General features: G+C 42.9%; 1 long non-coding RNA gene across 1 annotated transcript; it reads left to right on the plus strand.

Moving 5' to 3' along the window:
• Nucleotides 1-8,430: 8,430 nt before the first annotated feature.
• Nucleotides 8,431-9,455, plus strand: LOC124295365. The gene is made up of 2 exons (XR_006905287.1): nt 8,431-9,373; nt 9,426-9,455. It is a non-coding gene; the product is annotated as an uncharacterized LOC124295365 (long non-coding RNA).
• Nucleotides 9,456-14,085: the final 4,630 nt, after the last annotated feature.

Here is a 14,085-nt window from a genome sequence, read left to right on the forward strand (position 1 = left end):
AACTTTTAAAGAATATTCATGAAATAATTTTATACCTTCACCTTAGCTCTTAAGCGAGAGAATTTTTTTCAGAAGCTTATGTAAGATTCGACCTTGCTCTCCATCCTCGACTGAGCTGTACTCAAACCGAGTTTTGCATTCCTAGAGCGATAGTAACCCAACACCGCAGGCTCTGTACCGCGGCTATCGGCCGACCTTGCACTCCGGTCTGAACCCGTTCAAATACTCATCGTAGAGTTCACATGACGCAGCTCGAAACCCTCCGTCGTTGTTTAGTGGTGTTCGGACATTTTCTTAGATTTTGAGACTTAATTCTAGATACAAAACGTACGTAGGATTAAAGGTATACAATGAAAAAATATTCATAATTTCAATCTTTTTGTTTATTAAACGTAAGACTTACACAGAACATTGTTTGAATATTATACGTATACAAATTCGAGTTGACTGTAGGTTCCGCCAAGATAGCGCATATGCAACCGTATCTCCTTACTGGCTGCTGTCACCTTCTGGAACAAATCTTCATTTTCGTGGAAAGCTTTGTTCAGTCTGTTGGGCAGAAAAATCGTGAAAGCGTCATCTAAGTCCAGAACGATTTTGTCTCCAAATTTCGTTTTGACTCGACGAACACCGCTGACTCTGTATTCGAAGTAGGCTTCAAGATCCGAAACTTTTTTCAACGGCAGAAACGTCTCCAGCCGCGCGATTTCGTTCAGTTTTGAGAAGTCCATTGTCGTTACGGTCCAGTTGTAGGTGCTCGAAATCTCTTGTCAGTTGATTGAGGTCGGATCTGATTTTCAGGAGATGTTTTACTTCTCCGATATTCTTGAGAAGCAGTTCTAATCGTTTCTTCAACTCACGTTGTTCCAGAGCACTTCTCATTTGCAAGAACAGCTTCAGACTGACGATGAACTTTTCACTTTTCGCTTTTATAACGTTCCCCCACCACATAATTTGATGGAGGGTAAGGAATGTCACGGGACTGATATCAAATAGGTATGCGCGCGCACCTGACAAGTTTCGACTTGACGGTGAGCGGCACGCGGTCAAAGGATTCCGGTGCGACGTTGGGACAAACAATTCTCGGAACTATTAATTTTGGAATGCCACGGGGCTGATAAGGTGGGAAAGGAATGTGAGGTGGTTGATGTTACACATCAGCAGTCCTACCGTGGGAAAGGAATGTGGGGTGGTTCATGTTACACATCAGCAAATTCTCGGAACCATTAATTTTGGAATGTCACGTGGTTGATAAGGTGGTTAGACAAAACAATGCGTTCGACAAGTTTCGACGGTGAGCGGTATGCGGTCAAAGGATTTCGGTGCGACGTTGAGACAAACAATTCTCGGAACCATTAATTTTGGAATGTCACGTGGTTGATAAGGTGGGAAAGGAATGTGAGGTGGTTGACGTTACACGTCAGCAGTCCTACCGTGGGAAAGGAATTCGGAGTGGTTCATGTTACACATCAGCAGTCCTATCGTGGGACAGGCGAGCACTACAGACCTTCGGTCGGTAAGATTGTCGGTAAAACAGCACGATTTTGACCCTCGATCGATACAACTGTCGGTAAGATTGTAGGTAAAACAGCACGATTTTGACCCTCGATGGATACAACTGTCGGTAAGGTTGCACGGTTTTGACCTTCGGTACGGCAGACTGTGACGTCATAGCGGAAAAGGGTTTGAGTCTGGGCTGCGCGGAGCGGCTCGGTCGGTAAAGAAGGTGTTTGTATCCAGAATCCGCCTTGCTTATCTACTATTGTGACGTGTGGTACTAGCCCGGTTTGCATTAGTCGCTAAAATGTGTCATCAATTTGTTACGTGTTCAGGTTAAATGATCGAAATCGATATTCGGCAATTAGCATGAGTGTTTACACTTTGTCGATCATAAGGAATATTCTTATCACTTATTGTGACTACCTAAGTATCCAAGGTAAAATTACAATGTACCTGACAGAATTTTCCATACAAAGTAAATACGGCGCGTACGTATTAGGCCACTAAAATACGCGCGTTTTGTTTTCAGAAATAAACTTGACGTAATTCTGGGGTAATCATACATGCACACATTACTTACAAATCAGCCACCTACGAAACTGTCATCAAATCAGATACTACTGCCAAGTATAATTTATTTAGAAACTAATGATGATTTTGATATACTATAACTAATGATGACAAAAAAAAAAAATTGAGATCAAAATTGAAATTCTAAAAAAAAAAAACATGAATTTTGATAAAAAAAAAAAAATTGGAGTACGTGGTACTTGGCGGGCCCATGTTTATATTGCCATTACAACATTGATATAGCTCGACTTGTATTTTCTTGTGCTTGTTTTAAAAAAGCCCGCCTTTACCACTATCTCCAATTTTTTTTTTTTCAATAAAAATTATTTTTTTCTTTCAATTTCAATTTTGATTTCAATTTTTTTTTTTGTCGTTATAGTATATCAAAATCATCATTAGCTTCTAAATAAATTATACTTGGCAGCAGTATCTGATTTGATGACAGTTTTGTAGGTGGCTGTTTTGTGGGTGGCTGTCACATTAATATACTTGGCGAAAGGTTTTTACAACAGAGGTGCTTTTTGGGGATATCAGTACTTTTTGTGGGATTTCGCTTGAACATTTAAAAATTTTTCTCGCTCGCTGCGCTCGCTCGATAGATTTTTGGGATACAGAATTAATATTTGAGACGAAAATAATCGGTGGAGAAGCCAAGTTAGAGCTTTCTCATAATTACATGTATCAGCTCCAAGGTCTTCTACACATTACGAATAGGAAGTGGTGCTATTTTATAGTTTGGACGTCAAAGGGATTGATTTTTGATAAAATAAAACGTGACGATAAATTCTGGACCGAAAAAATGGAGAATAAATGAGCAGATTTCTTTTCCTTTTGTTTATAACCCGAAATCGCAGATTCTAGACGCGCCAGACAACGCTCAATCCGCGAACCCCCTCAAATCATCGAAGCCCAGATAAGGCCGCGCGTAAGAAACAGTAAATTCACGACCGACAGACGACAAAACACTGTAATCTAAATATATGTACATACGTACATAAATATAATAGCTTTGTATATAGCTTACGTGCAATATTTCTGTGATTTATGTTTAGTTAGTTATATATATTACTGTGCTAAAAATATTTAATTTTATTTAATAATTATATATCTGATTATTCATTCCAGGAATACTTTCTGCAGTCGGACCAGACTGCGTGTATACCTATATATTATGTAAATATTCTATAGCCTATTCTTTCAATACTATCTGTGACCTGCACTCGTGACGTACTACTTTCCATAGTTTGCGCTTTCTATAGAATTTATTTAGCCTGTGACGCTGCACCTAGAGTGCAAGTCACAACAAACCCCAAACCCGCGGGGAAGAGCCGAACGGGTGAGCCCTGTCCCGTCGGGAAAGACCCGAACATCACCGAAGCCCCCCCGACGCTCGGCAGAGCCGAGCGCCAGATTCAGTACGATCACGGCCGTGACAGAATCGAGACCAAAAACAGCCTAGGCTACGAGCGAAAGAGAGAGAGAAAGAAAGAACGAGAGAAACCACCACACTCACACCGACACACCCCGCTACACACACGCCGACGACTCCAGGAACCAACGAGACCCAACCACACTCCACCACACCTCGAGACACCCACACACACACGCCGACGACACCAGGTTAGCCTGCATCCTACAGCCGATCTGCTCCTCCCCTCGCAATACCGACCCTTTCTACCTCACACTCCACGTCACGCTACACCACCCCATCCCCTCGCAATACCAACCCTCCCGACTTCACATTCCCCGGCACCTCACCCACTCTTCCCCCCCCCCCGCGCGCGTACCTGTAAGTTAGTATTAAGAAACGCTAAGGGCTGAGGCGTGATCAGCCCCCGTTCGAGTCTACAACCCTTTGTATTTTTCTTAGTTTAAGTCGACCCCTTTTGCTCAAATATACACAACAAGTTTTACCTTTTACACCCGCCCCGTCTCTAATTGTCTCTCTCACCCCCCACATTATTCGTGCGGGCTCAAAACCCGTCACAAATTGGCGCCCAACGTAAATTACCCACATTTTTACCCCAAATCCAAACAATTAAGAGACAAAACACAGGAATAAACGCTAACAAAGTACACATAGACTCACGAAACAAAACTACACAGTCACGAAAATTCAAATAAAGACAGTTGAACACACACACTACCAAACACGATACACACAATGGCAGACCAAGGACACAGGGAACCGCAAGGCCTAGCGCGCGAACACATGGACATACACACACCCGAACGCAACCAAAACAACTCGACACAGAGCGAGCCGCGCGCGACACGAGATCAACAAACACCGACCCAACGGCAGGAAATAAATAGACGATGCACGATAAATTCACCAAACACAATAAATATAATCGATGCAGCTATCATAGAGAATACACACAATTTACACAGTACACAAATTCAACACCAAGAAAGCCCAGAACCAACAAATCCCACACAAACATACAATACAATCCCAACACCTACACACACGCAAACTAACACGGTAACCACCAATCAAACGAACCGACACTTCACAGGAACAGACACATTTTTAGCCACCAACACACGTAACACACGACTTATGCAAAACCTAATAGACCTCGAAGCATCACCAAGCGACAGAAACGTATACGAAGATCCACACATATACAGCACACAGTCAATACACCCCACAAACACAAACCACACATCAAACCCAAACAATACATACTGGAATCAGCCAGCAATGGCAATGAAAACAATACAAACATGGAACATAAAATACTCAGGAAACACAAACGAAGACATAGATGAATTTCTACAAAATCTCCGCGACTACCAAACGGGTTATGAAATACACGACACACAATTAATCAACAACCTCAGCCCAATACTCGAAGGTGACGCAAAAAACTGGTACAGATTAAATAGAGGCAAATGGCGAACACTGGAAGAATTCGAAAGAGACATTACACACGCATTTCAAGACATACAACATAGGGACAAGCTAGAACAAAAAATCAGAAATTACGTACAAGGACCAACACAAAAAATCACACAATTCCTAATACAATTTAGAACACTACTATCACAACTAAAACCACCATACCACCCACGAACACAATTAGACCTGGCATACAGAAACATGAAAATAGAATACAAGGCATACATAAAACCATACGATTTCGCGAACTTCGACCAACTGGAAATGGCCGCAAAAGGATGGGAAGCAAATATCGAATGGGAAAACACGAGACAAACAATATTAAACAACTACACACACCCGCGAGAAACCTACACACACCAAACACACCACACACAATACATCCCATACAAGTACACACAAACACAACCCCGCCCAGCAATACTCCCAACACCAAATATACCACCGGCACTCACAGACAACATACGACGAAACCAAACAAACCAAAACACGCAACAGACTCGATACCCCGCAATCACGTATAACTCACCACACTACACTCAGCAACAAACACAAACGAATCCAAACACAGGCACAACACCACGCAGATGCTTTAACTGCAACCAACCCGGACACTTCAGATGGCAATGCACACAAACACAGAACCAGGGAAACGAGTAAGGGTTGACCCAGCAAGGGTGGAGGGCAACCCCAAAAACAACACAAACACACCCGAGACAGTAGCACCCACAACAGATAACAACAGAACGGAAAGTAGGTTTCACATCAGAATCGAAATACACGGTCACGAATTTAACGCACTAATAGACACAGGCGCAACACACTCATACCTAGGCGCAGAAGTAATACAAATACTACACAACACAGACACACAAATAAACAACACACCCGACAGAACAGCTACAATGGGAAACGGAACACAGGTGACGATAGAAGGAGCAGTAACACTCCCAATACGCCTCGGCAACATAACAAAGAAAATTAATTTCGGATTAATACCAAACTTAGGCTCACAAGGTATCATTGGGAACAGCGACTTAATAAGATTTGGAATACTAATAAATTATGGAAAAAACACATGGTCGCTGATAGACGACCCACAGACACACTACCACATGCAAGGTAGACCACTAAAACTACCAACACCACTCAAAGAATACATACAAACACATCAAACACGAGAAACACGACACCAATCAACACAAACACACACAAAACAAGCAAAAGCAGCAGAAAAATTAGAAGCAACGTAACAACAAACGAACCCGAAAACAACAGAAAGACACGAAAACACAAAAAAAACAACCATGAAACAAAAACCACTAACACCAACACTACCCAGCACAAAGACACCAACGGAAAACATCCCCCAAAAAGACAACCCACAGAACACACAAATCACAAATCAAAAAATCATACCCACAAACGCACAAACAACAGACGACATACAAACCGACAAAGAAACCGAACCACAGATATGCGCAGGAATACAAGAACTCACACAATCACAACACACACAACTACAGACGACTATACAGCAGAAAATCTCAACACTACCAGGCCAACTCGGGCTAACACACCTATTTAAACACAAAATAGACACACAAGGACACGCACCCATAAAACAAGGATACTATATGGTATCACCAAAAATTAGAGAAGCCATCCACACAGAAATAGGCAAAATGCTAAGAGAAGACGTGATAGAACCATCAGAAAGCGAATGGTCGAGCCCAATTGTTATGATAAAAAAACCAAATAACACATATCGCTTTTGTTTAGACTTTAGAAAAGTAAACTCAGTATCAAAAAAAGACGCATACCCACTACCATACATGACAGCAATATTAGACAAACTACGGACAGCACAGTACATATCAAAAATCGACTTAAGCCAAGCATACTTCCAAATACCACTCGACGAAGACAGTAAACATATAACAGCCTTTACAGTCCCGGGAATGGGCTTATTTCAATTTAAAAGAATGCCATACGGACTGACAGGCGCACCGGCGACATTCCAAAGACTACTAGACAGACTCATAAGCCCAGAATGCGAACCATATGCATTCGCATACTTAGACGACATAATAATAGTAACACAAACATTCGACGAACACTTACAAAGACTAGAACAAATACTCAAAAGAATTACAGACGCGGGACTAACAATAAACCCAGAGGAGTGCGAATTCGGATGCGCACAAGTCAAATATCTCGGAAACATAGTAGACAGACACGGACTACACATAGACCCCGACAAAACACAACCCATAGAAAACTACCCAAACCCAAAAACAATAAAACAACTACGGAGACTAATTGGCATGGCATCATGGTACAGACGCTTCATACCTAACTTCGCACACATTACAGAACCACTAACACGACTACTGAAAAAAGACCAGAAATGGCACTGGGGGGAAGAACAAGAAAACGCAATGAACACAATCAAACACGCACTCACATCACCACCCACACTCGCATGCCCAGATTACACACAAACATTCACACTACAAACAGACGCTAGCGGAACAGGGATAGGTGCCGTACTAACACAATCTCTCGATGACGAAGATCATGTCATAGCCTACGCTAGCCGTGCGCTAAGCGAGGCAGAACGTAAATACTCGACAACTGAGAGAGAATGTTTGGCGGTACTCTGGTCCATAAAAAAATTCAGACCATACGTGGAAGGATACCATTTTAAAGTCATTACAGATCACCACGCACTGAAGTGGCTTAGACAATTGAAAAACCCCACAGGCCGACTTGCACAATGGGCACTAGAACTATTAGAATACGACTTTGACATTACACACAGAAAAGGTACAATGCACGACGTGCCAGACGCACTTTCAAGACGACACGAAGACGAAGAACACATAGACACAATAGAAGACACGACAGACAAGTGGTACACATACAAAAAAACACAAGTACAAACACGCCCAGAGAAAAACGAGTCGTGGCGAATCAGAAACAATCAACTATACTTCCACCGCCCTAACCCCCTACACTCAAACCTCCTACCAGACACAAACCCATGGAAACTAGTCACACCCAAAGACAAAATAACACACATACTACACGAAAACCACGACGTAACACAAGCAGGACACTTAGGGATCGAAAAAACATACCAACGAGTAGCAAAAACTTATTATTGGCCAGGGATGTACAGAGACACAGTAAACTACATAAAAAAATGTGACACATGCCAAAGAACAAAAACAATACAAGCGCGACCGGCAGGACTAATGGGCATGAGAATTATCGAAGAACCGTGGACAGTAGTAGCCTCCGACATCATGGGCCCACTCCCACGATCAAAAAAAGGAAACCAATACATCATAGTGTTCGAAGACCTATACACTAAATGGGTGGAAATCATACCGACACGCAAAGCAAACGCCAAAACAATAGAACAGACATTCCACTCTCACGTAATATCACGATGGGGTACACCACGCATACTACTGACAGACAACGGCACACCATACATAAACAAACTCATACGCGAACTGACACAAAAATTCAACATAAGACACGCAACAATCCCCCCATACCACGCACAAGCCAACCCCGTAGAGCGAGTCAACAGAACCGCTAAAACAATGATCCAAGCCTACGTAAACAACGACCACACAGAATGGGACATACACTTACAAGACTTACAATTTGCAATCAATACATGTACACACACATCAACTAAACACACACCAGCCTTTTTAAACCTAGGAAGGGAATTAAATCCCACACAATGTCTAAGAAATCAGTTAGAGAACCACGACGAAGTAGAATTACAAGACACAGACAGATGGACAGACCACTTGAGACGACTACAAATACTTAGAGACGAAGTACAGAGGCACTTGATAGAAGCAAACGAAAAACAAGCACACTACTACAACCTACGAAGACGAGACATTCAATTCAAGGAGGGAGACAGAGTACTAAAAAAGAACCACACACTCTCATCCGGACCAGAACGAACGACAGCTAAGTTAAATAAAAAATTCATAGGCCCATACATAATCACTAGAAAAGTCTCACCCACAATATACGAATTAACAACAGAGAGCGGTAGAAATATAGGAAAATGTCATATAGAAGACCTAAAATTATATACATAATCAAATAACACACCCCGAAAATAAACTAACATGTGTATTCACTCCACAGAAACACAACATGGAAAATCAGCAAACAAAAATACCGGCCCTGATGACGCTGCGACTGACGAGACCGACGACAACGACGACACAAACAGAAAAAACACCACTATTACAAACACCAGGACAGGCCCCACACCCACACAAATACGGACGCGACGGCACACACCAGACGGAGACCCGACGAACCCTACTACCGACACCCCCCACATACAGAAAGGTAATACAGACCACCACGACGACAACACACTTAACAACCACTGCACCCACAGCCACACAGAGACACTCACAAACACACACAACGATGATCACACACACAAGTACACCCTCCGGACCAAGGCAATGCCCGAAATGCAACGGGCTGGTCCGGGGCACCAAATACACAGAACACATACAAACATGCACACAAACTAACACAGACACACCACACCCACCACACATTATCATACACCCACAAACAGTTACCCACACCACACGAACCACGGCCACACACACGACTACACACCCACCCACCAAGAAACAAACACCCCATACAACCACACGCCCCACACCCACACCAACACCACGGTACACACCACCCCCAGCATCACCCCCTCAATGGGCACACACCAGATTCGCGATACCACAAACAACAGAAGACAGAATCTTACAGACATTCGCCAACATGGACAGACACACAGAATCGACACAGACAAAACAAACATGCAAACAACACACAGGACCACACCCCGAGATAATAGCCATAATCGCAAGTTTAGAACCAGCAAGCACCCTATACGACGAATTACGAGCACAAAAAGAAAGATACATGACCAGACGGGCACACGAACGCACAAACACTGACGAAACAGAAGCCAGCACCTCAACACACCAACCACACACCACACATCAAACAGCACCACACAAAACACAACCCCCCAACACACCAGACACCGACAGCGACACAGATTCCACCACCTCCACCGCAGAGACAGTGATACACATCGAAACCACACACACAGGCACGCTACAAACACAAACGACGGACAACGACACAGACAGTAACACCGACACCACCTCACTCACGGACACAGTCGAACATACACAAACACCCCAACCAGCCACACACACCACACGGGACTCAAAACGATACAAAAAACGAAAATCAATACGGAAACAGAAAAAAGAACAAAACAGGAAACACTAGACAAACTGACAACACCAAACGGACGGACGAACAACGACGCTCACACAACACGGGACGCAATACGATACAAAAAAAAAAAAAAAAAAAAAAAAAAAAAAAAAAAAAAAAAAAAAAAAGGGACAAAACAGAAAACACCAAATACACTAACAACACCAAACCGACGGACGAACAACGACAGACGGAGGCCAAAGAAACAGAACACAACCCAAAAGGGGAGAAGAAACCACGAGCCACGAGGTACAAAGAACAACGCAAAAACTCACCAAGACCCACACCGACGAGAGCCACCGTACCAAAACCAAAAATTCAAGTACAAAATAATATAAGAATAGAATAAGTTTATATAAGAGAAAAAAAAAAAAAAAAAAAAAACATGATTTTGATTAAGACACACGAGACTAAGTAGAATAAGTAGATATAAGACGACCCACAACCCACACCAAACACACACCCCGCAAATACAACCCAACCTTCATCCCTTAACCCCGACAGATCGGAGCAGACAACACAGAAACAACAAAAATAACAAAAAGAGAATACACAGACGAAAGGACCACAAAATCCGTCACCGAAACCGGCTCACCCTATAGGCCTCGCCCCGCGTGGGGAGGGGGGAGTTGTGACGTTGCACCTAGAGTGCAAGTCACAACAAACCCCAAACCCGCGGGGAAGAGCCGAACGGGTGAGCCCTGTCCCGTCGGGAAAGACCCGAACATCACCGAAGCCCCCCCGACGCTCGGCAGAGCCGAGCGCCAGATTCAGTACGATCACGGCCGTGACAGAATCGAGACCAAAAACAGCCTAGGCTACGAGCGAAAGAGAGAGAGAAAGAAAGAACGAGAGAAACCACCACACTCACACCGACACACCCCGCTACACACACGCCGACGACTCCAGGAACCAACGAGACCCAACCACACTCCACCACACCTCGAGACACCCACACACACACGCCGACGACACCAGGTTAGCCTGCATCCTACAGCCGATCTGCTCCTCCCCTCGCAATACCGACCCTTTCTACCTCACACTCCACGTCACGCTACACCACCCCATCCCCTCGCAATACCAACCCTCCCGACTTCACATTCCCCGGCACCTCACCCACTCTTCCCCCCCCCCCCGCGCGCGTACCTGTAAGTTAGTATTAAGAAACGCTAAGGGCTGAGGCGTGATCAGCCCCCGTTCGAGTCTACAACCCTTTGTATTTTTCTTAGTTTAAGTCGACCCCTTTTGCTCAAATATACACACCAAGTTTTACCTTTTACACCCGCCCCGTCTCTAATTGTCTCTCTCACCCCCCACATTATTCGTGCGGGCTCAAAACCCGTCACAAGCCATATAATGTATACAATGCTCGATGCTTTGTTATATCAATTTTCTTTATCAAGATTACTGTCATGTTTCACTTATACTGTTTCAATTTAATTTCTATGAGATCCTTCTCATACAGATTTCGTGATTATGTTTATTAAGTTTAAACGAGTTCAATTTTACTTTTACCATTTTATATTATTTTTCATCATTTTGTATTTGTTTGGTGCAAACCCGATCATGGTTGTGAGGTAGGGACGGGTTAGGCGGGTCTCTGTTTGATAGCGACCTCCACGTGGTGAGACCTGGGAGATTGATGATATTTTCGTTGCTATATCATGAATTTGCTCACAGCTCTTCGTTGCATTTTCAATTTAAAATGACCTGTGACGACGTCTGGCCGGTATTCGTAAATAGTTACGTATTATTTTCGAGACTGTATTAGGAACAGCTCTCAGCCGGTCAAGCTATGCTTTGAGCTGCCTCAAGACAGTCCTGCAAATCGAACCTGACTATGAATACCGGCTATTAGACTATTACCAGTCACGTGATCGCATTGCGTAGAAATACGGACGCCGGTGAATATAATTTTCGTTGAAATATGCAGAATGTATATCTATATCAACATACGTATAAGGAATTCTACGTCACGTCAATCAAAAAATGACCTCGTATTTTTTCAATCTATTCATACTTTTTTTCACATGAAATAAAGGTAAAAAGAATCGACACGCATTTTGGTGTTCGTCCGAATTATGTTTGTTTTCGAAAGTTACAAGACATTCATTCAATTTTGATCCAAAAGGAGCTCGGATATATCCGGTTCTATTCGACGTAAAGACATCATTCACAGTGCATTCGGAAGGTGAACGAATAAGCTTTCATAAAAAAAATGCAATGTTGAACATTATTGAAAATCCCAATTTTTATAAACAATTCAAATATTTGACGATTTTTACCTCATTAATGACAAGTTTTCGAATTATAAAAAAAATAGTTTCGGGTTCCTTATTAAATTCTGTATTACTAGTAAATTTTTCAAGTGGAATCTGAAAGGAGTCTACTTTTTTTTTCTATTATTCATCAGGTGCTGCGTCGTGCCGAGCGCGATACACTGGGCTGTTTAAAAGTATTTGAAACCGAATGCCCGTGAGGGGTGGAAGAGGCTAGCCGCGTCACCCGCCCCACTCCGGCGACAGCTCGGCTGCTCCGTCTCACTTGTTTCTTTACCCTCTCTCTCGCCACGGTTAACGCGGGAAGCGGAGTAGCCCGCGCTTTCTAGCTAGGCAACGCCCTTAACAGTGCCCTGTCTGCTGTAATTGAAAGTGTCATCCCACACTAGGTAATTCCTCTCATTTATATCTGCATAAACATCCTTGCTTATGATCTAAACCACGTATGTTTAATTTTGTTATAACGGAGTTGTACAATATTTTATTATTTTGTTCGAAACAGATGTTTAAATAAATTGGTTCTGAGGAGGGTCCTTATCAGGGCGGAAACGTTGACACTATAAAAAAGTGTTTTGAGTTGTGACCTTCATATCCAAGAATAACATTGATCAACAAGTCATCAAGGTCAAGAGAAATCGTCTTCATGTTTCCTTTATCCCGTGAATATCAAAAACTGTTAAATTGAAATGCCCGTTCTGAAATATCTACGTAATCCTTTTTGTGTTCGACAGAAGTAGTGTATATATGCCGGTTCTAACTCACAGATGGCGGCGCTCCCCCCTAGCTTCCCCCTAGCTCCCCCCCGCCCCTCCCGCGACTCACGGCGCTCTCTCTAACCCCCCCCCCCGGTCATTTTCGGTGGCTATTTTCATAGGATTTGACACACACACACAAAATAATTACTGTCGAGACTTGTTTGGCGCAGGAAAGCCGCACATAAATCGGATAGGGTAAAACCCGCTAGATCTATTGAAAAAATTCCAGGAAATGACCCCTGAAGGAAGGTTTGAAACGACGTTTTGAATGCTTTTAACAATTTTTTTGTTCAACATCAATTATGTTCAGTTTTCTTATTCTATTCTAAATTATCTTATTCTAAATTTGAACGAGTGAAATTATACATATTATTTTCAATATCCATATTAATTAAACATATCATTATTCCAAAATTCACTTATACCAATTTTTGAACAGTACCACTGATCGGATTATATTCAACAATGCGATCATGCAAGATCATGCAGTAGGCAGAAGTGTGTGGCGGGAACGTAATGCTACAGTCAAATTCCAATCGAATGTCCACAGGTCCAGTTTTCAATGTTTCGTTCTGCTTGGAGCAATCGATGACGATAAGGGGAGCTTGGTTTATAAATTCACGTCTCGATAGCAAAGGCTCAGCTTCTTTGTTATAGTAGCTCATTTTGAAACCGAACATACATATCATAGAGAATGGCGGGGGATGCGCAGGCTCGGACTTGT

Source organism: Neodiprion lecontei, chromosome 7, assembly GCF_021901455.1.
Source record: "Neodiprion lecontei isolate iyNeoLeco1 chromosome 7, iyNeoLeco1.1, whole genome shotgun sequence".
NCBI lineage: Eukaryota > Metazoa > Arthropoda > Insecta > Hymenoptera > Diprionidae > Neodiprion > Neodiprion lecontei.